General features: G+C 40.7%; 1 long non-coding RNA gene across 1 annotated transcript; it reads left to right on the forward strand.

Moving 5' to 3' along the window:
• Positions 1–371: 371 nt before the first annotated feature.
• Positions 372–24082, forward strand: LOC137631963 (uncharacterized). The gene is made up of 3 exons (XR_011041966.1): positions 372–415; positions 22189–22377; positions 22825–24082. It is a non-coding gene; the product is annotated as an uncharacterized lncRNA (long non-coding RNA).
• The last annotated feature ends 1799 nt before the right edge of the window (positions 24083–25881 follow it).

Raw genomic sequence — 25881 nt, forward strand, 5'->3', positions numbered from 1 at the left:
TAGGCCTATTTAGAATTTAATTCCAATATTCTCGATGGCACACATAGAATTATAAAATTTTCATCTCCAATTATGGGGAAAATCTGCTTTTAACTGAATAATCAAATTTAAGTATTTCTAAAAGGTACATTATTCATTTAAATCCAGTCTCCTAACAAATGTAGTTTTCAATGACAAACAATTATAAGAAAACTGGAAGAAATGTAGATTGTTCATTTATTTTTGTGAGGACACCAAACTAGACCAAAAGAATGTTAGAAAATTGAGATGTTTCGTGTTTTGTAGTCCTTGGTTTCACCAAAAGTGAAATTCGGGCAAAAATACGTTTTCTGCTGTTTCGTCAATCATTACCAACAACAGAAACAACTAGGCTAGATGGTTACTCCGTGTCCTTCCAATTGTTAAATTTTGATTTGTAAGTAAAACATACTTTAGAAATAGGTTTATAACCATAATTTTTCGTTGAATGTTCTTTTGGAACGTTAATATTTTGGTTATTTGAATGTGATTGCACTCACAACTAGGCGTATATTATTATAATTAGCCAAGTTTGTTAGACCTTTTATAGTTGAAAACAATATTTTGGAAAAATGTGATATTTTACAATTTCTGAGCATGTGGTGACAAGGATGGATGATAATTAATTAGTGGTTATTATACGTTGGTCGTGCAAGTGTGGATACCTAGGGTGAAGGTAGTTAAATTGAAGATGGTTTTTTTACGGTGAAATTTCTGCCATTTCGACGACAAATATAAGAACATCTGAATATATCACGAAAGCTTTACGTATTACATATGATCTTGGGTGTAACATTTTAGGGCACATGGTTTTTGCTGAGCAGTTCTGCCTTCTTGTTTTCCTCCATAAATTATTTATCTTGAGAAAATAGCAATGTAATTGGTAACCGCTTATATGGTAACATGAAATTCTTTGCTGGAAAATTTGATTGTTATCGTGATTTATCAGAAAACTTTCAAGGTATGATAGCTTAAGAAGGATGAAGTAAAATTTATATTGAATTTGCATTTTGAAATTAAGTACCATATCTACATATAAAATCACTCATTATAGGTTTAATGTAAACTGAAGGCGAAAGATATTAAATAACAGATGGGTTTAACCGTTACACTTTTGTGGTTGCTTTTCGTATATTTCCCAATTTGGATATCAGATTACGAAATTATTTTTTTACTGTTATGAACTTTATACAAATATCTGATAGGAAATTGACATGGGTCTATGGTATAAATTCCTCCTGTGATATCAAAGGCTTAATGGTTTTGTATTCGGACTAATCATGATTAGCTTGCCTTGGTTTTACATAGATTGTAGTCTTACTTAATGGTTACTGATCATATTAAGGGGTAGCCTTCTTTTTATGGTTTTAAACTCCTCGCATTTAGATTATTGGAACCCTAAAAAAAATACTTTAATTTTAGGGATAATATTTGGGAATTAGATTGGGTTGGTCTAGAATTGATTATAAAAGTAATTTATGGTAAATGTGTAGGAGAGCTCCGCGGAAGATCTTGAAGAATTTAAACACCTACAATTCACTATTATATCATATAGAACGCTTATATAATAGTCAATATATGAGCAGCTTCTATTTAACGAAGATATTCGTGTGTATAGTTATGTTTCACTTGGAATTTTTCTAAGTGTTTGTTTTTGTTTACTGTGTGATGTCTTGGCTAAAATGAGCTGTTTCACCGCCTTACTGCGTATGGCAAACTAGTTCTCAATGCTATTCTAACCAATAACAGGTGTTTTCTTGACGTCACACTGTTTGAAAACCAATTATGGCGGTTTTTACAAATCTAGCCAATGCTGACACTTATTACTTCACTTATCCCTGCTATTTTTCCACCAGTTACCACAGTTTACGTGAAGTTCCGCGGAGGAATATTTTTGCACGTCTCGGATCTCCCTTCAAACTGAAAAGCTCATTTTGCCGTGAAGTATGGAACAATTAGCAGGACCTTCATCCCGTTCCGACTGTGTCACTTGTGACAATTGCTTTATTTCTTATGGGGATTTTTGTGTACATTATTCAGGGAAAGTTGATTTGCTAATTGCATTTGCTCAACGTCATGGTTTGATTTTGGCAGAGAAAAAGTGCCCTAATTGTGAAAATGTGTGCCGTATAGATTACAAGAAATTAGCATTCCGGTGTGATCGTAGTGTGGTTACTCGTGGGAAAAGGAAGAGGAGGTGCAATTTTTTCGTGTCTTGTTTCAAAGGTACATGGTTTGGAAACGCAGAGTTAGATATTGAGACTAATTTGAAGTTTGTGTTCCTTATTTTGCTAGGTTAGGTGGGTGTCTTAGGTTCGGTGGTGCCCTGAAAATTACTGTGAACATATGGTAGACATAGAATGTGTTGGGTGCTATACCAAGAAATACAACGACAATTTTGGAAAAATGTACGATACCATGTGTCCCATAAAGAACAAACAAATAGTGGTACGCGAAAATGTTAGATGGTATAATAGTGAACTATTAAAGGCAAAAAGACACAGACGTAAGATGGAAGGTAGATGGAAAAGAGCCAAATCCTTACAAGCCAGAAATCTATATAATAAGGCCAGAAATGACTATAACATCCTGTTAGAAAAAACAAAAAGAAAATTCTACAACGGCGAATGTAAAAAAACTAATAACATGAAGGACTTTCATAAAAACCTTGATGATTTGATGGGATTAAAGAAAAAATATGTCTTGCCTGATAATGTTTGTGCAGAGAGTTTTGCTATATTCTTTAGTGAAAAAATTGATAAAATCTATAGAGGCTTCCCCCAAAATCACTTGGAGGGACAGTCAGCTATGCCAGTGAAAGAGGGAAAGAAGTTAATAAAATTTAGGGAGATAAATATGTGCGACTTGTTAAAGGTTATGAGAGAGATGAAGAATACATATTGTGGAAACGACCCTTTCCCAAACAGTTCAATAAGTGAAGCTCCAAACAAACAAGTCGTATATAATATTTACCTGAACATAATTAACCTAAGTATATCGCAATCCTGTTTTCCTAGCTGTGAAAAAACTGCGTTGATCAAACCAATTTACAAAGGGAAAGGTGATGTAAACGAGCTAAATTCATATAGGCCCATTTCAAATTTATCCTACATGTCAAAGCTTATTGAAAAAGTCATAAGTGAGCAATTGTGGGCGCATATTGACGAGTTACAGGTATTCCCGGAAAATCAATCGGCCTACAGAGCTAATCATTCTACAGAAACTACTTTGTGCTCAATAATGAATGATATGATAGGTCTTCTTGATGGGGGAAAGTGTGGAATTTTAATTATGTTAGATCTTAGTGCTGCTTTTGACACTGTTGTGCACGAGTACTTACTTGACGACTTGAAGTCTATTGGAGTGACTCAGGAAGCACTGAAATTTTTGCGAAGTTTCTTAGTGAACAGGAAGACTATTGTAGAAGTTTCTGGAAACCGATCCAATGAGAGAATTCTTATGAAGGGTGTACCACAGGGTAGTGTCCTGGGCCCTATCTTGTTTAACATATATACTATCGAGCTATCACACATCTTGAAAAAACACAAAGTGGGTTTTAAACTATATGCAGATGATACTCAGTTTTACCTCTCAATTTCAACAACACAAGATACAAAGAAGAAAATTGACGAGATAATGACTGAAATAAAAACATGGATGCAGAGGAAAAAGCTCAAATTAAATGATGATAAAACAGAATGTATGTTCTTTGGCACAAGGGTGGCTTTGAAGAATTACCAGTTAATTCAAAGTATAAAAATTGGTGATGCTGATGTTGGGATTGTGCCTGTTGTGAAAAATTTGGGTGTACTGATAGACTGTAATTTGTCAATGAAGGACCAAATTGTGAACACAGTGAAAGTGTGTAACTATCACCTGAGAAACATAGCATTTATTAGAAAATATTTAACAGAGGGCAGTACAAAAATTTTAGTGGTGAGTCATGTAATATCAAGGCTTGATTATTGCAATTCTCTGTACTACAAATTGCCCAATACACTACTAAGGAAGCTTCAAAATGTGCAAAACCGGGCGGCTAGACTGATAAAAGGCATTAAATTTCGGGAGAGAATAACTCCTGCACTGATCGATCTACATTGGTTACCTGTTAAGGCTAGGATTGAATTTAAAATTTGCTTGTTGACTCACAAAGCACTTACAGGTGATAAGCCAAAATATCTTCGTGATTGCTTGATCCCCTACCCTGAAGCTACCAGCGCCACTGTAAGAGTTAGACATGCAGATGACCCCCATAGACTATTCGAAATTAGTGTGAATCATGCAATAGGAGGAAGAACGTTCAGTTATGCTGCACCGAGACTCTTTAACGACCTTCCACTCGATGTCAAGAATAGCACAAATGTGGCTGCCTTCAAGAAAAACCTGAAGACTTATCTTTTTAGAAAGTGTTATAATAGTGACCTGAAAACTATTAAGCCTGAATACAAATGCTAGCGAAATAACTGATAACGATACAGAGCAAAATATTAACTGGAAAGGAATTATTTTTTCATACACCAAGGCCCGCCTGAACAGACCTTTAGTGTTTGATGGAGGGCGAGAAATAAACCTCTAAAAGTAAAAGTAAAGTTAAGGGGGGGGCGGAGGCCCCCCCCCCCCGGTAGGCCTAGGTAGGGGTACAGGGCCCCATAGGCTAGGTTAGGTGGGTGTCTTAGGTTCGGTGGTGCCCTGAAAATTACTGTGGCCTTAAGAGGGGGTCGCAGGGGGGGGGCGGAGGCCCCCCCCCGGTAGGCCTAGGTAGGGGTACATGGCCCCCAGGGTAGGGTAGGTAGTTGTATTAGGTTCGGTAGTGCCCCGAAAAATAACTTTTCTCCTCCTCCCCCCACCCAAAAACCCCGCTTCCCACTGGGGTCCCCCATAATTGTAGTAGTAGGTTTATGCTTACATTTTCTGTGTAAGAGTTAGGTGGTTGTAGGAGAATTATTATCACAGTTTCAAGGTAACTGTAGCTCTAATTTACTGTTTTCTTTCGTTTTCTACTTTTAGAAACTTTTAAATCGAGCGCGGAGCTCTCCTACACATTTACCCCTTCCTTTTATATAAATCCATATAAATAACGCCAGGTTTGCATTCTCCGCATTTGTAATTTTACCATGAATTATGAAAATACTTTTGAATTTTTGTTATAGCCCATAGATTGGTATGCCTTTTGTATCTGCATCATCAGTATAGGAATATGAATCTTAATGATTTAAAGCGAAACTGGAATTTGTAATGAGGAAAGGACTAGGACTGGCTGTAATGTCAATTTTCATACTAGGGGGGACTGGTGCATTATTCAAGATATTGATCAACAAAAATTTTACCACTAATTTTAATCGGTTTAATTAATTTAAGAGACTGACTGATTACTGTGTATGCGTATTTGCCATCATTTAACGCAGGTACAGTTTTCAGTAAGACATAATAAGTTGGTCTTTAATTTGTAACAAATTAAGAGCTTAGAGCTTCTACGTTCCCTTACAGACTCTAAATGCAATAGAATCATGTTGCGGAACTTGCAAATACTGTCGAAGATGGGAAATTGTTGATTGAAGAATTAAATGAAAGCAACGGGTAAAAAGCCATTAAATGTATACTAGGAAAGGCATGTACTAAATTTCTGATTTTGAAAAAGTACTGAATTATAGTTGAAGTATTACAGACATAGGTTAGTAATGGTGTCATGTCAATATAAATAGTGTGCTTGAAAGACTTTAAACTGTTTTTAGAATTACTGGAACACTTATGTTCTAATTCTTTGCTCAAGGGATTAACTACTGTACTGTAATTCAGTGACTCAACATTTGCAAAAATTAGAAGAGAGACTTTAGCTATGGCAAGCATTTACACTCCAAAATCAAAACATTGTTCTCCAATCTTGGTTAGTGCCATAGCCTCTGTACCATGGCCTTCCACTGACTTGGGGTAAAGTTGTCTCGCTTGAAGGTACACTTAGGGTCCACTATTATTTCTCATAATCTTTATTCTTTTGAAGTTTCTATAGTTTATATATGAAAGATCTATTTAAATGTTACTGTTCTTGAATTATATTGTGTTCATTACTGTAATTCTCGTAGTTAATTATTTCTTTGCCTCACTGGGCTATTTTTCCCGGTTTGGGCCCCTTATGCTTATAGTGTCCTGTTTTTTTCCAACTAGGGTTGTAGCTTAGCTGGTGATGATAATAAAGGAAAAAAGCGATTTTTGTCATTATGTAACAAAAACTACCCGGTACTCTGGTAGTATGTGTGCTGTGATTGTCCCACTTTATCTAAACTGGAGGTTTTACAAGATCACAAAAGTTAAAGATTTCCCGTTTAAGTTTTAATTTAAACTCTCTGCTTAACTCATAATCAAAAGTAGGTATTGAACAATGTGAACTGAATGCTCAAAATGTTTCCCCTCCATGGTTCTATAGTGTATCTTAAATTCTGTTTTCTGAAATTAATCCCTCCAGAGATGGTAGTGTAATTTGAGTGTCCACTGTAGGCTAACCAGTTCCATTATAGAATAGTGCAATATTAGTTTGGATATTATAACTTGCATAATTAAATAGATCTTTGCAAATCCATTATTTTGAATCCCATATACTACAGTTGAAAATCGCTATTAAAGGAGTTACGGATTTTTATAGAAAAATTCCCGCTTTGCTCAATTAGTCGTCAATGCATACTGGGGAACCTGTGTCCACCCGGTAGTTCAGTAAAAACACTTGATAGGTGGTACCTCTGTACTGTACTTAGTGTTTGATCTGAGTAAATGTATTGATATTTTATATTATAATCTTGGTTATTTGTTTTCAGTATTGGAATATAAAATTTAAATACTGCTCTCATTTTATTTGTCATGTTAATGACGATTAGGGTAGAAAATGTTGGATAGATTTAGTGTGATAATGGGAAGTGGAAGCTAAGTCCAGGTTCGAACAGAGGGTTGAGCGCGAAGCTAAAATTACCCCACTTGTTAAGTGTTTCACCCCTTTAAGTTTGTGTATCAGTGGTTTTATTCAGTCGATTATACAATACTGTATTTTCAAGGACTATGGTAGAAATGCTATTTTGTACCAATTGCCAGAACAGAGGAATGATGAAAGGAGCTAAGGCCAAACAAAAGCCAGTGTGGATTAAGCGATTAGATTAAAATGACTTCAAAATATTCCCCCACATGGCTGGTGTGAGCAGCACTTTCATGTGCAACCTTCCAGAACAGGAGCAATGAAATAATGGTAAATCGCAAGGGAAGGAGCCATTGCCGAGGAAAAAACCAGTTTGAATGAAGGGATTAATTAGATAATCAAAATACCAAAATACTAGCCCACAGGATAACGCGTGTAGTGGAATGTTCGGTTAGCTAGAACATAGGAACAATGAGGTAACGTTGAATTGCAAGCTACGGCAGAACGGAAACGTGTAAATAATTAAGTATTAATTTGGAGTGCTAGCATTTAGGTAAATACACGCAAAGTAAAGTGGTTATGTAGTGCTGTAAGATGAACACAGCTACAAGCAACTCCATAGAAAAGACGATTTGAAAGTCACGTTTTCTATGAAGTCCTTGCAAAAAAAATTTGCTTGTCTTAATAGTTTTTTTTGGGCTCAAGCCATGGCGTCCTGATGGAAGGTTCCTTTTTGGTAGCTTCCTTGGGTAAATAACTACTAAGATATTCCCAGAGAATTTAACCACAGGTTATCACAGAATTCTAACTTCTGGAGCGAGTATCCTAAAGGTTTCCCTTTTAAGACATCGTATATCAACAGGGGACGCATGTATTAACGCGCCACATAGCTATCTACACCCCGAACAGAGTTAATGCTTCGGTGTGTAAGGGTTGAGAATAGCTGGGAGCCGTTCCATAGCTAATCTCATTCGTGGCTACTACTGATACTCGAGACGTAAACAAACGGGCGCCATTGCTTAAATGACGTCACGTCCGTCTTTATCCTTTGTTCAGTAGCTCGCCCTACTTAGACGGATTTTCCCTGTGCTTTAATTATCGCTTTGCATCTACGTAATGTCGGTACCTTCAGCCTCGCCTTCTTCTGGAAAGTTGAGTACAAGGTTCCAGTATTGTTTAGTTAAGCTCTGACCGTAAAGTAAATATTACTTTCCGAGATAATTGCTGTTTTGTGGCAGAGCTGTGCCTCTACCGGACCCGCCATTTTATGGCGTCGTTGTTGTTATGCATGCCTTATTTAGTTAGCCACAACAACGCTTCCGGCCTTATTTACTAATCGAATACATTAGTTTATTTAGTCTTCATAGCTAGGAACTTTTATATCGTGTTTCGACGCTTTTTATCGGTCATCGATTGACCTCATACCAGTCGGCTACTATAGCCCCCAGGCCAGAGCGCCTGTATATAAGTGTTCATGCATGATTTTATTAGTGATCCTAGGCTAAGTTATGAAGATAGTGGCATTATTTTACAATACTTTTGACCGTGATGCAAGTGTTTTTTCGCCTTCAGGGACCATATAGGGGATAGGTTAGTTAGTGTCCCTAACTAACCTAACCTCCTCGTAGGACCCCTATATGCTTCCTTCATCCCCTGCCTTGGCACTCCCTCTGTTTAGCCTTGATTTCCTTTCTGAGTAAGGGGATCAAGTGTCTAATGGAGTATTCATCGCCTCTCAGTCCTCCCTAAGGGAATGAACCCCCCTTAGGGTTGCGTCTGAGAGTGAGGTTAGGCTAGCCCTTCCTCTATGGCTAGGAATAGTCTATGACCGTCCTGCCATAGCGATATGTCTTCTATCCTTCCTAGTTCAGGGCTTCTAGCCCTGTTCTAGGTTAGATTTTGGAAGGTTACTCTGTCCCCTGCTGAAACTGTACCCATGCACCGTTTCAGCCTGGCGGCCTTATCTTAGGTTAGGGAGTGTCCTCCCTTTCCCTAGTGGCCGCTCTGGTACAGAACCCCTTCCTTGGAAGACCCTTCTCTTCTCCCCTCCCCACCTATCTCTTGTATAGCCTAGCCTACACTTAGGTTAGTCTATACCCATCTGTCCCCTGTCCTACAACTCCTCCTTAGGGTGGAGTGATAGGGCTACCTTGAGCTTCCTTGTGCAGTCCGCTCTGGTACATATACCCTTCATAGTGTCCTATGGGGTTAGCCACTGGATGCGTTCTGCATGTGGAGGTCTCTCCTCTCTTGGGTGTCCCCTAGCCCTCCCTTGGGCTACCCTGCCCCCGGTCCCCTGCGACCCCAGCTCCTGGGTGATAGAGCCTGCCTCTATCATGGGTACACCCTCTCAGGGGGGGATGTTTGGATTCCATGACTGGACTTCTTACATCCCTCCCCCTGTCTCTCTCTCTATCCGAGTGCCGGTCCCTTGCCGCCTCCACTGTCGGCGATACCTGCCTCCTACCTTGGTGACTCTCCCCTACCCTCATGCCGCCAGCCCCTCCGCTTGCCGGGGGACTGTCGACCGCCGCCGGCTCCCGCCGACGGCCTTCCTCCTTCCTCCTAGCCTCACCGTCCGCTTGCCGGTCGGCCACCGGAGTGCCGGCATTCACTGCCGGCAACCGGGTTCAGCTATAACCATCCTTATCCCAGTCACCAATCCGGCATCCTCCGACCGCCGGAGCCGCCGCTCCCCTGCCGGCGTGCCGCCGTTGTGCCGGCGGCCGCCACCCTGGCTTTACTCTTGACTTACATTTTGTCTGTCCTAATGCCAGAAACTCTGCTGGAGCGGCCTCCGGCGTGCCGGAGTTCTGCCGGAACCTCCCGGAGGCGTCAAGGATACTTGCACCCCCTTCTCCTAGCTATCACTTGTATACTGATAGCCATACACTGCAAACAGATAGCCTGTTTACACTCTTTAGATCAGTGCCTTGGTACTGTTCTATTAGTAATCATGCTGTCCCTTTGCATTCTTCAATATTCCAGCATGCTGCGTGCATCTTAGCGCGGCTGGTTGCCGGAAGCAATTACCCTAAGGGACCTGTTAGTTCCCCAAATTAGGGACTGAGTGATCTCAGTCCCAAACTTATCCTTGGTTTTCCATGGAATTCCATTGCCCTGTGGAATTTCAGGGAATACTATCCTGTGCCTTCGGCCATCTCGGATTACCCAGGGATAATGCTTGCGGTAGCCAGACGGGCGAGATGCATGGAGTATGTTCTCTTTACTACTTCAATCTCTATGCATCACACCCTTCTTTAAGTTAATATTAATGATTAATCTTAACTTAGCTTAAGAACCATTCTTATGACTCCCCCATACTCATTTTCTCTTTCTTCCACAGGAGGAGCAGATGAAGTGTGACTTCGACTTCTGCGCTGTGAAACGCCTGCACTTCTACGGGCATACGGCTTGCAGGACTCACGCCCCTTGTGCTAACAAGAAAGGGGATCTGAAATTGTGGGACCCACTGGATTGTACGGTCTGCCAGGCTCAACTAGTTGATGCCTTCCATAACCCTCCCTCAGCGGAGGTCAGGGACACTTCTCGGGAGAAGCTACGCAAGTGGGTGCGTGGCTTCCAGAAGAATGCCACCGGACCGTACTTGGCCACTGAAGAAATGAGGTCACTCTTGTTCCCTAAGGCCTCCCCTGATTCAGTGGTACCCAAGGATGTGATTCCCACTGTCCAAATTACAGTGGAACCTGATGTTGTCATGGCTCAGTCCATGCACGAGTGCCGCCTGGATACTGAAGATGACGAACATATGTCGGACGTCTCGGAAGACACAGAGAAGACTCTTATGGCTCAAGGAGCTGAAGATGATGAAGACCAGGTGGAATACGCCGAGTCGGAGCAAGAGGTCGCTCCTCCTTCCATCTCCGCTCCTACTCCTACACCGACGGAAGTATCTATCCCGTCTACCTCCACGACCCCGGATCCCTCTTCTTCCACTCAAGAAATGATCCGGTTGATTAGAGCCGTCATGGACGACAGGTTAAAGGAGAATCAGGAGTTCATCAGGTCCATGATGGGATCCAGAGAACCGAAGAGGATTTCGGTTAAGGATCTCCCCGCTTGCTCACATGCCAACCCGTGGAGGTATGCTGAGCATATGGTTATCGCGACCGGCAGGATCTTTGTCAGCGACAAGATCGGCACGGTCCCTTTGGAAGACGTGGAGTTCTTCCCAAACTTTGAGGCCTACCCGGACTGTTACGTCCGACTTCGTTCCGAACCTGCCTCTAAGGAAGAGACCGAACCCAAGGAAGAGATAGTGTTCGATCTCGCGAAGGCCCAGGCTATGCTAGCCAACACATTCAAGAGTAGGGGTTTTACCTGCTCCAAGCTTCCGGCCCTGAGCAAGAAGCACCCTACTTATGTCGCACCTGAAAATGCGGTTCTTCCATTCTTGGAAAAGGCCTTCACTGCGTGCCTTAAAGCTGTGGAAGAGGGGAAAGCCTGCCCTGCACTGGAGGAGTGCAGACCCTTCTCCATAGTCACTCCCCCTGACGCTCGACACTGGAAGGATATCCAGCATACTTTCGTCGTGGGAAAGCTAGATCCTGACGTCGCCGGACGTCAGTTTAACGAAGACCTCCCTAAGCTCAACGATCACCTCCTTCGTCGGGAACAAGATACGAAGGAGAGGCTCGCAGCATCTATGTCTCACCAAGTCCAACTTGAAATTATGGCCTGTGACACCAGAGTACCAGACCACTACATGGTACTCTCCAAATCCCGCATGACAACCGTGATGAAGGACTTGTACCACTTCATAAAGGCTCGGAGAGCCTGTCGTGAATTCGTGTTCGCAGGTGCCACTGTGAAACACGAACCCCGAAGGCTGATTTCCTCCAACATCTGGGGCAAACACCTCTTTCCTTCTGACCTTGTGAAGGAAATCACCGACAAAGCCGCCACGGAGAATAGGAACCTTCTCCACAAGTGGGGCATGTCAAGAAAAAGGAAACCCTCTCAGGACGAAGGACCTCAACCTAAGAGGAAATCCCAAAAACAGAAACCCCAGCAACGTCAACCAAGACGTCAGTTTCCGGGACCCGCTACCTCCCAAGTGGCAGCTCAGCCACAACAGACCTTTCAATTGGTCCCCCAACCGGTGTTGTCACAGTCACCGGTCTTCACCCCTGCTTTCGAGCAACAGACAACTACCTTTCGTCCCAAAGGTAGAGGCTCGAACAGAGGTGCAAGCAGAGACGCATCTCGCCGTCCCTCCAGAGGCAGAGGAGGAAAGGGAGCTAGCAGCCGAGGCAGCAAGCCCTCGGGACACCAGAAGCAATGAAGTGCTTCCGGTGGGAGGAAGACTCCGCCAATTCCAGGATCGTTGGACCTTCGATCCCTGGGCACACAGCATCGTCAAGAAGGGTCTAGGCTGGAGTTGGACTCAACCACCCCCAACCTTCCAGCAATTCTTCCAACAATCAACCCCCCTTCTGGAAGAATATGTCCTAGATCTCTTGAACAAGAAGGTGATAAGGAAGGTAAAGTCCACCAGGTTCCAAGGGAGACTGTTTTGTGTCCCCAAGAAAGACTCCGACAAACTCAGAGTCATTCTGGACTTATCCCCCCTCAACAAGTTCATAGCGAACGACAAGTTCAAGATGCTGACTCTTCAACAGATAAGGACCCTTCTGCCTCGAGGTTCCTACACGGTCTCCATAGACCTGGCGGATGCCTACTGGCACGTTCCAATGAACCATCACGCTTCCCCCTACCTAGGATTTCGACTCCAAAGGAAAAGCTACGCCTTCCGGGCCATGCCCTTCGGCCTCAACGTGGCCCCTCGGATCTTCACAAAGCTGGCGGACGCCATAGTACAACAGCTCCGCCTCCGAAACGTCCAGGTGATGGCCTACCTCGACGACTGGCTAGTCTGGGCTCCATCGCCCGAAGATTGTGTAAAATCTTGCAACAAAGTTACCCAGTACCTAGAACACCTGGGATTCAAGATCAACGAGAAGAAATCTCGCCTCTCTCCAGCTCAGAAGTTCCAGTGGTTGGGAATCCAATGGAACCTTCAGTCACACCGCCTTTCCATCCCCCAGAAGAAAAGGAAGGAAATAGCAGGGTCTGTCAAGCGACTGCTGAAATCCAAACGAATTTCAAGACGCCAGCAGGAACGAGTTCTAGGCTCTCTACAGTTCGCCTCAGTGACAAACCCAGTGCTTCGTGCACAGCTAAAGGATGCCGCGGGAGTCTGGAGACGTTCTGCATCCATCGCTCGAAGAGACCTCAAGAGACGGCTTCCAAACAGACTTCGACTTCTCCTAAAGCCGTGGTCAGAAGCAAAGGCCCTGAAAAGGTCCATGCCTCTCCAACACCCTCCTCCATCACTCAACATCCACACGGACGCTTCGCTGGAGGGTTGGGGAGGTCACTCCCACCAAAAACAGGCTCAAGGCACCTGGTCTCCCCTGTTCAAGACGTTCCATATAAACATCAAGGAGGCCATGGCGGTCCTTCTAACTCTGAAGAAATTATCCCCGCCGCCCTCGATCCACATTCGTCTAACCCTAGACAACTCGGTGGTAGTTCGTTGTCTCAATCGCCAAGGCTCAAGATCGCCCCAGATAAATCAGGTGCTTCTCCCAATCTTCCGTCTGGCGGAGAAGAAGAAGTGGCACCTGTCTGCAGTTCACCTACAAGGATTCCGCAACGTGACAGCGGATGCTCTATCGCGGACAAACCCGATAGAGTCGGAATGGTCTCTAGACGCAAGATCATTCTCCTTCATCTCTCACCAAGTCCCAGAACTTCAGATAGATCTCTTTGCAACGAGCGACAACAATCAACTTCCTCGGTATGTGGCCCCGTACGAGGACCCCAAGGCAGAAGCAGTGGATGCCATGTCACTGGACTGGAACAGATGGTCCAAGATCTACCTGTTCCCTCCCACCAACCTTCTGTTGAAAGTCCTCTCCAAACTGAGAACCTTCAAAGGGACAGCGGCCCTAGTGGCTCCCTAGTGGCCCCGGAGCAACTGGTACCCCCTGGTCCTGGAGCTGCAGCCCAAGCTGATCCCTCTCCCGGGCCCAGTTCTCTCCCAACAAGTACAGAAGTCGACTGTCTTCGCTTCATCATCGAAAATCAAGGACCTTCATCTCATGATTTTCTCTCCCTAGCCGCAAAGAAGAGGTTTGGGATCTCGAAGAAAAGTCTGGACTTCCTAGAGGAATACAAGACCGAATCCACAAGACGGCAATACGAATCATCCTGGAGGAAATGGGTCTCCTTCGTCAAGACAAAAAATCCTAAAGAAATCACGATTGATTTCTGCATGTCCTTCTTTATTCACCTTCATGGACAGGGATTGGCAGCCAATACGATTTCAACCTGCAAATCAGCCTTGACCAGACCAATTCTATATGCTTTCCAAATTGATCTGTCCAGCGACATCTTCAACAAGTTACCGAAAGCATGTGCTCGCCTACGCCCAGCACCCCCACCGAAACCGATCTCCTGGTCACTAGACAAGGTGCTCCATTTCGCCTCCAACTTGGATAATGATTCATGCCCTCTCAAGGATCTGACTCAGAAAGTTATATTTCTCTTTGCTCTTGCTTCGGGAGCTCGAGTCAGCGAAATAGTGGCATTATCAAGAGAAGACGGACACATCCTGTTTACCGATACAGGAGACGGTACCCTCTCCCCTGATCCGACGTTTCTCGCCAAAAATGAATTACCCACCAAAAGATGGGGCCCCTGGAGAATATGCCCCCTGAAGGAAGATGCCTCTCTATGCCCAGTAGAGAGCCTCAAGGTCTATCTTCGCAGAACTTCGAACTTTGGTGGAGGCCAACTCTTCAAAGGAGAAACATCGGGCAGCGACCTGTCACTGAAACAATTAAGAGCGAAAATCACCTACTTCATTCGCAGAGCAGATCCTGACAGTACACCCGCTGGTCATGATCCTAGGAAAGTTGCATCATCTCTGAATTTCTTTCAGAGTATGGACTTTGAAAGCCTTAAGAACTTCACAGGCTGGAAGTCCTCGCGCGTTTTCTTTAAACATTATGCGAAACAAGTGCACGAAGTCAAACATTTTGTGGTAGCCGCAGGTAGTGTTATGAAACCTGCACCTAACTCTGCGTAGAACAGTGAGTTACTTGGGACTCTTAACTCTTCGGGTGCCTATGTTGACCCTCGAGCGATACATAGTGATGTCGAAAACACTTAGTGCTTTTATAACTGTTCTTATCCCAGGTGAAATGTCATAGTTGTGACACAAGTGCCACATGCCCTGAGCATGATGTGTTTTATTCAAAGACTTGCGTTCCTCGAGAACGAGTGCCTACTAATAAACTTGAAATTCCTTTTCAGATTTAAGAGCAAGTCTTTATTACTATGTACATTTTAATTACTGTAAATAAACTTTACAGTGAACCCTTGTTTATCGCGGTAGATAGGTTCCAGTCGCGGCCGCGATAGGTGAAAATCCGCGAAGTAGTGACACTATATTTACCTATTTATTTAACATGTATATTCAGACTTTTAAAACCTTCCCTTGTACGTAGTACTGTTAACAAACTACCCTTTAATGTACAGAACACTTAATGCATGTACTACAGTACCCTAAACTAAAACAGGCACAAATATTAAAGGTGATTTTATATCATGCATTTCCTAAACATGCTAAAAAGCATGATAAAAAATGGCAACCAATGTTTTGTTTACATTTATCTCTGATCATAATGTAGAAACAAACTGGAGGTAGAGCTTTGCTTATTACCCAGACATATTTCCCATACTTTTCCCTTAGAACTACATCACATCTTCCTAATCTAGATATATATATATATATATATATATATATATATATATATATATATATATATATATATATATATATATATATATATATATGTGTGTGTGTGTGTGTATATATATATATATATATATATTTATATGTATACACATATACATACCTACATATATACATAAATACATGCATACATATATATATATATATATATATATATATATATATATATATATATATATATATATATATTACTGTATATATATGGGTTATGGAAAAAATCCGCGAAGTGGTGAATCCGCGATGGTCGAACCGCGAAGTAGCGAGGGTTCACTGTACTTATTGCTGTAATTTATTTAATTTCTGCATTTGTGAAATAAAATTTCTATTTTATTATCTGTGCGTCTCAATCAGCTCCTACTTACTATGAAATACATGCCTGTCATAGTTTTATTATCCCCTTTTTCCTTATGGTTATGGAGAAATTAAGATACTAACTCTTAATTTATATTCACTCTGATTATGTAATGTTCCAATACGAATACTTACTCCTCATACCCTGGAGATGAATCATCTTTCTCAACATACAGTGCCCAATCACCACTGGTCTGCTTTTCAGAATGTTCCTATACAAATACCAAACATTCAGCTTCATCTCCAAGTTCTTCAAGTTCTTCTATCAGGATGAATAGTCCTTCAATACCACTTTGACGTCGGCATGGCCCGTGGGAACTTCACTGCCAAGGGGGGCAGGATGCTTCTTCCCTACGGTTCTTTACCAAGATTACTATGCTAATTTGTCAATGCCTTGGCACTTACTATTAGGGGAAAATCTACCACGATACATTGATTCTCTGGTATTCTTCCATCAGGACGCCATGGCTTGAGCCCAAAAAACGGATTTTGAGCGAAGCGAAAAATCTATTTTTGGGTGAGATAGCCATGGCGTCCTGATGGACCCTCCCTGCTACTTCGTCCAGTTTTAGGTCCCACCCTGCTCTGCTGTATCATGGTGATGGGCAAGCAACTGGCTTCAGGATAAAGACGGACGTGACGTCATTTAAGCAATGGCGCCCGTTTGTTTACGTCTCGAGTATCAGTAGTAGCCACGAATGAGATTAGCTATGGAACGGCTCCCAGCTATTCTCAACCCTTACACACCGAAGCATTAACTCTGTTCGGGGTGTAGATAGCTATGTGGCGCGTTAATACATGCGTCCCCTGTTGATATACGATGTCTTAAAAGGGAAACCTTTAGGATACTCGCTCCAGAAGTTAGAATTCTGTGATAACCTGTGGTTAAATTCTCTGGGAATATCTTAGTAGTTATTTACCCAAGGAAGCTACCAAAAAGGAACCTTCCATCAGGACGCCATGGCTATCTCACCCAAAAATAGATTTTTCGCTTCGCTCAAAATCCGTTTATTACTATTATGTGGTTTTGATTATGGTAACTGTTTGTAGATGTCTGGTTTTATAGACTCACTGGTGGAAGCAGTAGTTTAAAAAAGTTCATAAAAATATACAGTATAGCAAGATTGGTAAGCTGAACTGTATAGTTTAAGGTGTTATGAATGTTCTTGATGATGATACGTGCAAAGCCATAGTTTTTCCTTATAAAAGTCTTCAAAATGCCACAAAATACACTTGTCTTTTTTTTTCTCCAAACCGTTGATTGCGCTATTCTATAATTTTGCCAGGTAACCTAGTCCTGTTAGCAGTTTTCTGACTTAAGACCAAGAAATATGCTGCTCTGCCTAACAGCCAGGAAGTTTTTGTTTACTCTTATTGCCGCTTGTATATGCACGTTATTTTATTTATCTAATTACTGTACTGTACTTTGTTCCCCTAGTTCAACTAGTCTGGCTCACTTTGCTCATAATTTACCATTATCTCATTGCTCTATTCTGTACTCTATTCTGACAAGTGGTACATGCATTGAATGTTAAGCAAAGTGAGCGAGTAACAGGCTTTAATCATTCTCGGATCATTTTCCTCTGTTCTTGCCCAAAGGCATATCGGACAACAGTATCCTGTCCTTACAGTCATCGTGCATTGGGAGCACAATGGTTTCTGGCTTTTAGGTGAAGCGGTAGATATCTGGGTCACATTTCGGTATACTGCATCCTGGCAGTTATTTTGACCTGTAGCTGCATCCACTTTTAATAATTCTTTAACTATTCCTGCTTCATTTCTTCAGTGTTCTTGTGAATAATTTTGGACCTTTATTCAATAGTACAACGGTGAGGTTCGCTTGCATCCTGCATCTCTGCATTGAAAGGTTTCCTTACCGTAGCCTTGGGCCTTCTCAAATTTATAGGTGCAATTTTGAAATACCATTGAAAATTATCTGTTAAAACTATGCACTCTCATGGTAGGTTAAGGGGAAAGTCTTCAGTGCAGTAGGAAACTTAATATATTTGAGTTCTCACCATAATGATTGCATGATTGCTTAAAAGATATCCTCCTTTTGGCTCTATAGTTTTTTGACGTAGCGAGCACCACTATTTTACTGTGCCTTGAAGTGAAAACGGGTTTCATCAGTGAAAAAAGGATTAGTCAGTTTGCGTGAATGGCGTTTACCATTTTAGCTCTTAAGTGTAACTAACTTAGCAATGTAATGCTGTTCATTTTAAGGTTTTTTATTTTCTGTATGTAATACAAACCTTCAACCTGGAATAGGACTTCAGTGAAGTTGGAATGGCAGTTGAGCTTTTTAGTTAGGTTACGCTATTTCTACTTCACTTTGGCCACCACAGAATACACTTATTTTTCTGCATCCTCATCTGGTTGTTTTAATCCTTTGCTTATTCTTTCTGATTGAATAAGTTGTTTTAAGTTGGAGGGTTATTAATAGAAGGAGTCAAGGATGTGGAGTGTTTCTTGATAACTGTACAGTATTAGTATTAGTTTCTAGTGCTACTTGCCATTATCTAACCTCTTTCTGTCAGATGTCATTTCTGTTGCTGTTCTATCCTTTGGAAGTAGGGTTTCCTTGGATATTGCTGGTGCTTCTTCGGAAGGAGTTCCTCCTTAGTTGTTTAAAAGGTCGGGTCAATGCCCTCTGTTGGGTGTCTGTTTTTCTTGGTGTCTACCGATCGCGGAAGGCGTTAAAGACATTCACCTGGATGTTCTTTGATAGCTTCTTTCCCATGAGAGTTGTCATCAGCTTACACGACTCCTGCCTCGTCTTCGTCGGGTCTTCACTGCTACTTCTGAAGGTAGGGTAGGAGACGTTATTGAAGTCCAGGAAATCTAATAGAAAGGAGTTAGGTACGCATAACTCCTACTGTTTTCTTCCCTGTGGGAGTGTATTGCAGGTTCCAGGGACCTCCCTTCTTGAGCGAGTGCCGAAAGTTCTTCCATAGCGAGAAAATACCTGTTTTCACAACTCTTGTACAGACTAAGCATACACTGTTGATCGGGAAGAAATGGCACTGCTCTTACATTCCCCTTAACATGCTCTGAATTTTGATAGAAGGGATACATACCAAGAAGTCATTGGCAAGTACTGCTCCTGTTGCTTCCCTTTTCCCTGTTTAGGAGCTCCAGTGACAACCGGATCTTTGAATGTGATGCCTGCCAAGAAGACACCAAAGCATAGGACGACCAGTTAATCTTAATCTTTTAAAGAGTTTGTCTGATGCCTCTGCATGGTTTTGAGAGAGTAACATAGTCGTACTAAAATTAGATTTGAATAATGAGATGCAAGGGCTTAAGCCCCTGTTACCACTGCCAAGACAAGTAAGAGACAAGCACTGTTGGTCAGGATGTTGAACCGTACTCTTGTCCCTCTCCGGTGAGGGATTTTTCCACTGATGCTTCTCTGATTACTAGATGATGCGCAAGGATACTTTTTAGGTAATCCTGGACACGTCTTCCAGCCTTTTACAGCACGGTTTATAGTAGAAAGGTAGATGGGAGGCTGGAGAACAGTAATCTACCTTTCAACTTTGAGTTTGTTCTTAAAATTCAGCATGGAGACAGAAAACTCTGTAAGAAATGCCATCTGTAAGGACAATTATATGATCTCTGTAGATCTGAGACATTTCCAAATACTGCGCTGGTACATCAGTAGTAAATAGTTCTTCCAGTTCTTCTTTTGGGGCAAGGTCCTTCAAAATCCAGTGCTTTGGTGTGGCAATGTTCATTCTCATCTCAGCTTGGGAACATGCTAACGGGAGCAGATATTCCTGTACCAGATCAAGCAGTGGGATTGGAGGATGCCTTCCAACACTTGTGGGAAAGTGTAGACATTATGCTTTTCTGCAGTTTTGCCTCATCAGAAAGGTAATCAACAAAGTATGAAATACCAGAAACCTCAAAATGACAAGTAGCAGCTGATGCTGTTTTTATTTGATGCTCCAAGACAACTACAGTATCCAATTGACTGGATCTTCTCTGCCAACCACTTCTTCACACCACAGTTCCCTGTAGTTCCCTGACATACTGTACATGTCTCTTTACAGGTAGAGGTTATCCAGCATCTCTTCAAGAGGTATTTTGCCAAACACTGCACAGGAATTGTCTGGATGCCAGAGAACATTATCTATTAGTCTATCAGACCAAATATGCCATCTTGAGTAGGGGTACTTCTCTCATAGCCTCTATGCAACTAATAGAGAACTTAGTCGTCTGTCTTCTTACAAGGAGAGAAACTCATCCTCAGTTTCAGCGGCAAAAGGCTACCACTCGGAATAGAGCCGAGTCTTGAAACTAAAATTGAGTAACTTCCATCTTCATGGGAATGGCAGATGTTGGTTAGGAGTTTCAAACAAACTTGTCTGCCAAAAGAACTCGAAACTCCCTCCCGGAACACGAAAGTTCTCGGGTCTTTATAAAAGGCCCCCTTATGAACCACTAAATAGAGCTTCGGAGTAGGAATTGTAACCGAAAACTAGTTTTCTTTCTTTGGCTTTGACAAAAAGGGTAGGTAAGCTTCAAGGACTGTCATATTTCATCAGCCACAAGTGTTGGGGTGAGTTACAGTTTTCCTTCATCCGTAAATTCGTAGCAAAAATGAAAAATCCAGCTGTAGGGTAAATGACTCAAAATTCTATTATTTTTCAATTTAATCACGAAGTAACACCCATAAGGTTAATTTTTGCATCGTGATGTCACCAAGATGTTACCTCCCGAACTCAACCATTCATACCATGACTGCAGAACCTTTTCATCAGTGCAGGAATGCTTAAGATGAAAATCACTAGTAGTGCCATCTCTCTGGTTTCAGGAAACCATAGATAGTGCTGGACCAGAAAACTAATGACATGGCACACCTGACACAGGCACTTGCTCACGAATTCAGAGTTGGTGTAAAGTTAGCCTTAAGAACCTGTCAGTAGGCAGGAGTTAAGAAAAGTCAAGACGACCTTCACGGCTCACAAGCTATGGGAATGTACCCACAAGTTGCTCTAGAATTCTTCTTTAGGACCTGTGGTAGCTGCTTAGCGGTGTGTATAGTGTTCCTAGTTCCTTCATTGGACAGGAAATCTCTAGGCCAAGATAACGGTTACAACATAGTCTAAGTGAGAGTAAGAATGTGTCCCCCTTATTTAGTTTTACCGTTATGACTCGATCAGACTTTGAAGCAGGTAAAACACCATGCTGATTAACTACTGTATTTATCGTGATTCTAAGATAGAAATACAGTACTTTTCCCCATCCTTCCAAGGACAAGAATGAATAGTAATGTGAACCTTACATTGGAGACAACACCCTTTTAGGGTACAGTACTGTATAGTTCGAACGTGACCATCTGTCTATGACGGTTACTGTAGTTCTAACGTGACCGTCTGTCTATGACGGTAACCCAGTCCTATCCCCTAATACTAATGTAATAGGCAGTTGATTAAAGTAGACACTTTTGCTCCATATAAAGAGTGATTGTTAGACATCCCAAGATTTTAAACCAGCCAGATTAGTTGTATGAATTTTCTCCTTCCTAAGAATACGTCTCCTATTGAAGGATGAATGTTTGTATCCATTTAGGAACAAGTCACTAATTGTAAAAGAATTTATTTTTCCTAGCTATATATACCAGTGTTCTTTAATTCATACTTCCCTCTTGGCAAGTTCTAGTTGAAGGTCAGTGGCTTCTCACTGAGCTGGCAAGTCGCCAGGGCTTTCCCTGCTACCTGGCTGTAACTACAACACCAAGTTATAAAATTTAATAGTAAAGTTTCTAGCTATGCTGAAATCAAATTCCTATTAAGGAACTCTGGTTTGAAATACAAATTACTACCTCTGTATCTGGCCATCAGTAAAGAGTAAAATAGACTAATAACATCTTTAAGTAGTTCTGCTGAGCACTTGTACTTGTTAAAATATTGCGTTATGTTGCTAAATTGTCGGTGTTATAATAAAATTGTTTTAATAAATTTTATATGTCCTATAGCTTATTGTTATGAATGAAATATTGCTGGAAAAATTGTTACTTTATAAGATTATAATAGCAAAGGTCATACTAATGAATAATTTCTTATTTTAGGCTTTAGTTATGGTGGATTTTAAAAAGAAAAAATATCACAAATAATCACAGGCCTGGTGTTGTGAACTTATGATGGTTATGAAATTGCAAATCGAAGACATGGCGAATGTTCTGCAGAAATTCATGGAAGCCCGTTACTTGAACTTATTAAATTCATAAAGTGCAAGCTAAACAATATTTTGAATTAAGGTAAGACACTAAAATATTTGACTTGTGATTGGGAACTCCATTAAAATGTTAAAATTGTTTTATTTTAGAGTTTTATGTTAAAAGTATTAAATGTTTCAAAGTTTGTACAATACTGCATACAATTATTAAATTTTATGATATTATTTTATATCTTGATATTAACTGGATATCTGAATACTTCAATATATGCAACACATCTCTTATAGGAATTTCCAATCTCAAAGGAACATCAGTTTTAGTTTCAAAATATCTTCCTTCGGTCAATATTATAAATTTTATCAATGTCAGATTTCATGTGAAAGTTTAAACTGTTGAGTTAATTTTTTTTTTTAATATGAAATGCCATAACTTAGTTGTCCACCATAAAAGAAATTATTTTAAAGAATCCATATACTATATAATAAACCTGTAAACCTGATTGTATATTAAAGTTGTTCATCATTTCAGAAAGTCATCTCTTAAGTTTAGCTGGCGAACTTCGTCTGAAAAATATTCCCCAGCATCTTGAGAGACTAGCAAGTGGACTTAATGGCAAATCACTTAAGTACTGGTTTAGTTTTCAAGATCAGAATTGTATAACTTAAGGGAAGCAACTTCTCTTCAATGACAAATGAAGATGAAAGCTCAATTCCAATACTTCCAGCTAAAACTAAAATGCCTAAATGATTTTTCCAAACTGGGATAAATGTGGACTACTTTCTTGACAATATTTGTAGTAAAGTAGCTTGATGTCAACTGAGCATTAATCTAAGGCAGCATTCAATTTCATGAAAACTTTGAGAGAAGAGTAATTTATTAGCTCAAGAAGACAAGCTACTTTTAAAAGACAATTTACCTTTTTTCGGTTCTTGGTGTCAAAGTTAAGGTATATGGAAGTTTAAAAAAAAAGCTCTCGTTAAGAATTGTAAGGAAGATCTCGGCATGATCCCATTGCTGAAAGAATGTTGAGAGTAAGGTCATAATAGAAAATTACTTTATCTGTCTCATCCATGAGTGGAAGCATTATCAGGCTCAGATATTGAGGCAGGATCTCCCCACTACAGTACTCCCTTGTTACTGAGAGAGAGACCTTACACAATTTTGGATGGAAGTTCTTTGGGAAAATTATTCATCCTGTATTGTACACCATCAATCACAGGAATACATGGACTGCAACAAAGACGTACCGGGTAATTTCCAACGCAAGATTATCCAAGACGTTAATGACATGTTTAATCTAATACTTGTTGTTTGAAGAATAATTTGTGTTCAAAGACTACTAGAATTCTGAAATTCTTCCCAGAACGGACCAAAATCTCTAGGGGGATGTGTTCAAATGACGGACCAAATCTTCAGTTTTAAGTGGTTCAAAGATTTATCAACCTAAGGGGTTGGTTGTATTTATTTGCCAAGTTATTAGTAAGAGTTAAGCAAAGCTCCTAATATACTCCATAGCAATATAGCAGTAAAATCAGAAGTGGCCCTTTCCAAGTTATTGGCATTCTGGATTAAACTATTTAAAATTTGTATGAAATAATTAAGTGATTGGAAGTACTGTTGAGTTTACTACATATATCACAATGGACAAATGGAAGATTGCATTTTCTGCACCCCTTGATTGTTGTAATTTTTACCTTTGAAATGTTGAAATACAGAAGATACCAGAATTGGATTGGGAAAAAAAAGAAAGAAAAAAAAAGGATGTAGGTCACAAGAATTTTAAACAGCAAAAACTTTACTTCGATGCTTACAACAACAAGGGTAAATGAATCCTACAAATTTAAGGAAACCCTTATTTTGTGTAAAGAAAATTATTTTTAGTGTATCCATGAGGAAAGTAATTTAATTGGGATTTTTAAATTTGAATACTCACAAAATTTTTTTTATGCTAACTTTTCATAAAGAAATTACCGGAATGTATGGCAGAGCCTACTGACAGTATCAGGGCCTGTACTTTTTCTCTATTTGGCCGTTTTGTATGCATACGAAACATAAGTAGCTAGCTATTGAGATGCTTTAAGATTGTGCACTACTCCACCAAAGCTATAATCTAAACCTTGAGAATACACCAGAACTGAGATGAAAAGTACATAGATTAGAAATAATTTGCTTGTTAAGATTGCCCATCCTATCAAATAATCTTCACCTTCCTGAGTAACTGATAACCTGAGAAAGGGGGATGGGTTTAGTAATCAGTTTGCCAGGCATGTCTTTGGTACCAAATTAAGCTCATTAAAGGATCAACACACATGAATGATAAATCTACACTTAAGGGAATGCAGTGTTGTCATGACATTGTGGACCATCTCGTCAACTTTAAGAAGAGGAACTCTATAGACTTACTGTAATCAAGAAGGTATTTAATTCTATAATCTTGAAGAAAACTGCTCTGAAGTCAATCTTTCTGAGAAAAGACGCTACAACAAGGATTCTCGTACAGCACAAAATCAAGAATATAAAGTGACAGGCTTTCTTGCTTCACAGATGATATGGATCTTCTCGTTAGAATGCATCGGTGATAATTTTGAACTACTTTGAAAAACTACTGTACTTGAAATTTTGTAATTATTAATATACTGTACACTCAAGTTGACAGTTGTAATGACTTTTTAAAAACACTTGGAAAGAGTACTTATTCAGCTTGTATTACATATTATTGAGAAAAAAAAAATTGGTGGATTGTAAAATACTGTTTGGGGTTTTTTCCGCCCATCAAGGTGGGCGGAATATTTTGAAAGTTTGCTGAATGTTGAGGATAATAGGGAGGCAGATATAATTGCTGTTCCAGGTGTTGAGGTGCCAGTGATGGGAGATGAGAATGAGAGAGAGATTACAATAGAGGAAATGAGGAGAGCACTAGATGAAACGAGAGTAGGAAAAGCATCTGGTATGGATGGTGTGAAAGCTGAGATGTTGAAGGAAGGGGGTGTGACTGTACTTGAATGGTTGGTGAGATTGTTTAATGTGTGTTTTGTGTTGTCAATGGTACCAGTAGATTGGGTTTGTGCATGTATTGTACCACTATATAAGGGTAAGGGAGATGTGCATGAGTGTTGTAATTCAAGAGGTATTAGTTTGTTGAGTGTAGTTGGAAAAGTGTATGGTAGAGTATTGATTAATAGGATTAAGGATAAAACAGAGAATGCAATCTTGGAAGTACAGGGTGGTTTTAGAAGAGGTGGGGGTTGTATGAATCAGATTTTTACAGTTAGGCAGATATGCGAGAAATATTTAGCAAAAGGTAAGGAGGTGTATGTTGCGTTTATGGATCTGGAGAAAGCATATGATAGAGTTGATAGGGAAGCAATGTGGAATGTGATGAGGTTATATGGAGTTGGTGGAAGGTTGTTGCAAGCAGTGAAAAGTTTCTACAAAGGTAGTAAAGCATGTGTTAGAATAGGAAATGAAGTGAGTGATTGGTTTCCGGTGAGAGTGGGGCTGAGACAGGGATGTGTGATGTCGCCGTGGTTGTTTAACTTGTTTGTTGATGGAATGGTGAGAGAGGTGAATGCTCGAGTGCTTGGA

Source organism: Palaemon carinicauda, chromosome 40 (genome assembly GCF_036898095.1).
Source record: "Palaemon carinicauda isolate YSFRI2023 chromosome 40, ASM3689809v2, whole genome shotgun sequence".
NCBI lineage: Eukaryota > Metazoa > Arthropoda > Malacostraca > Decapoda > Palaemonidae > Palaemon > Palaemon carinicauda.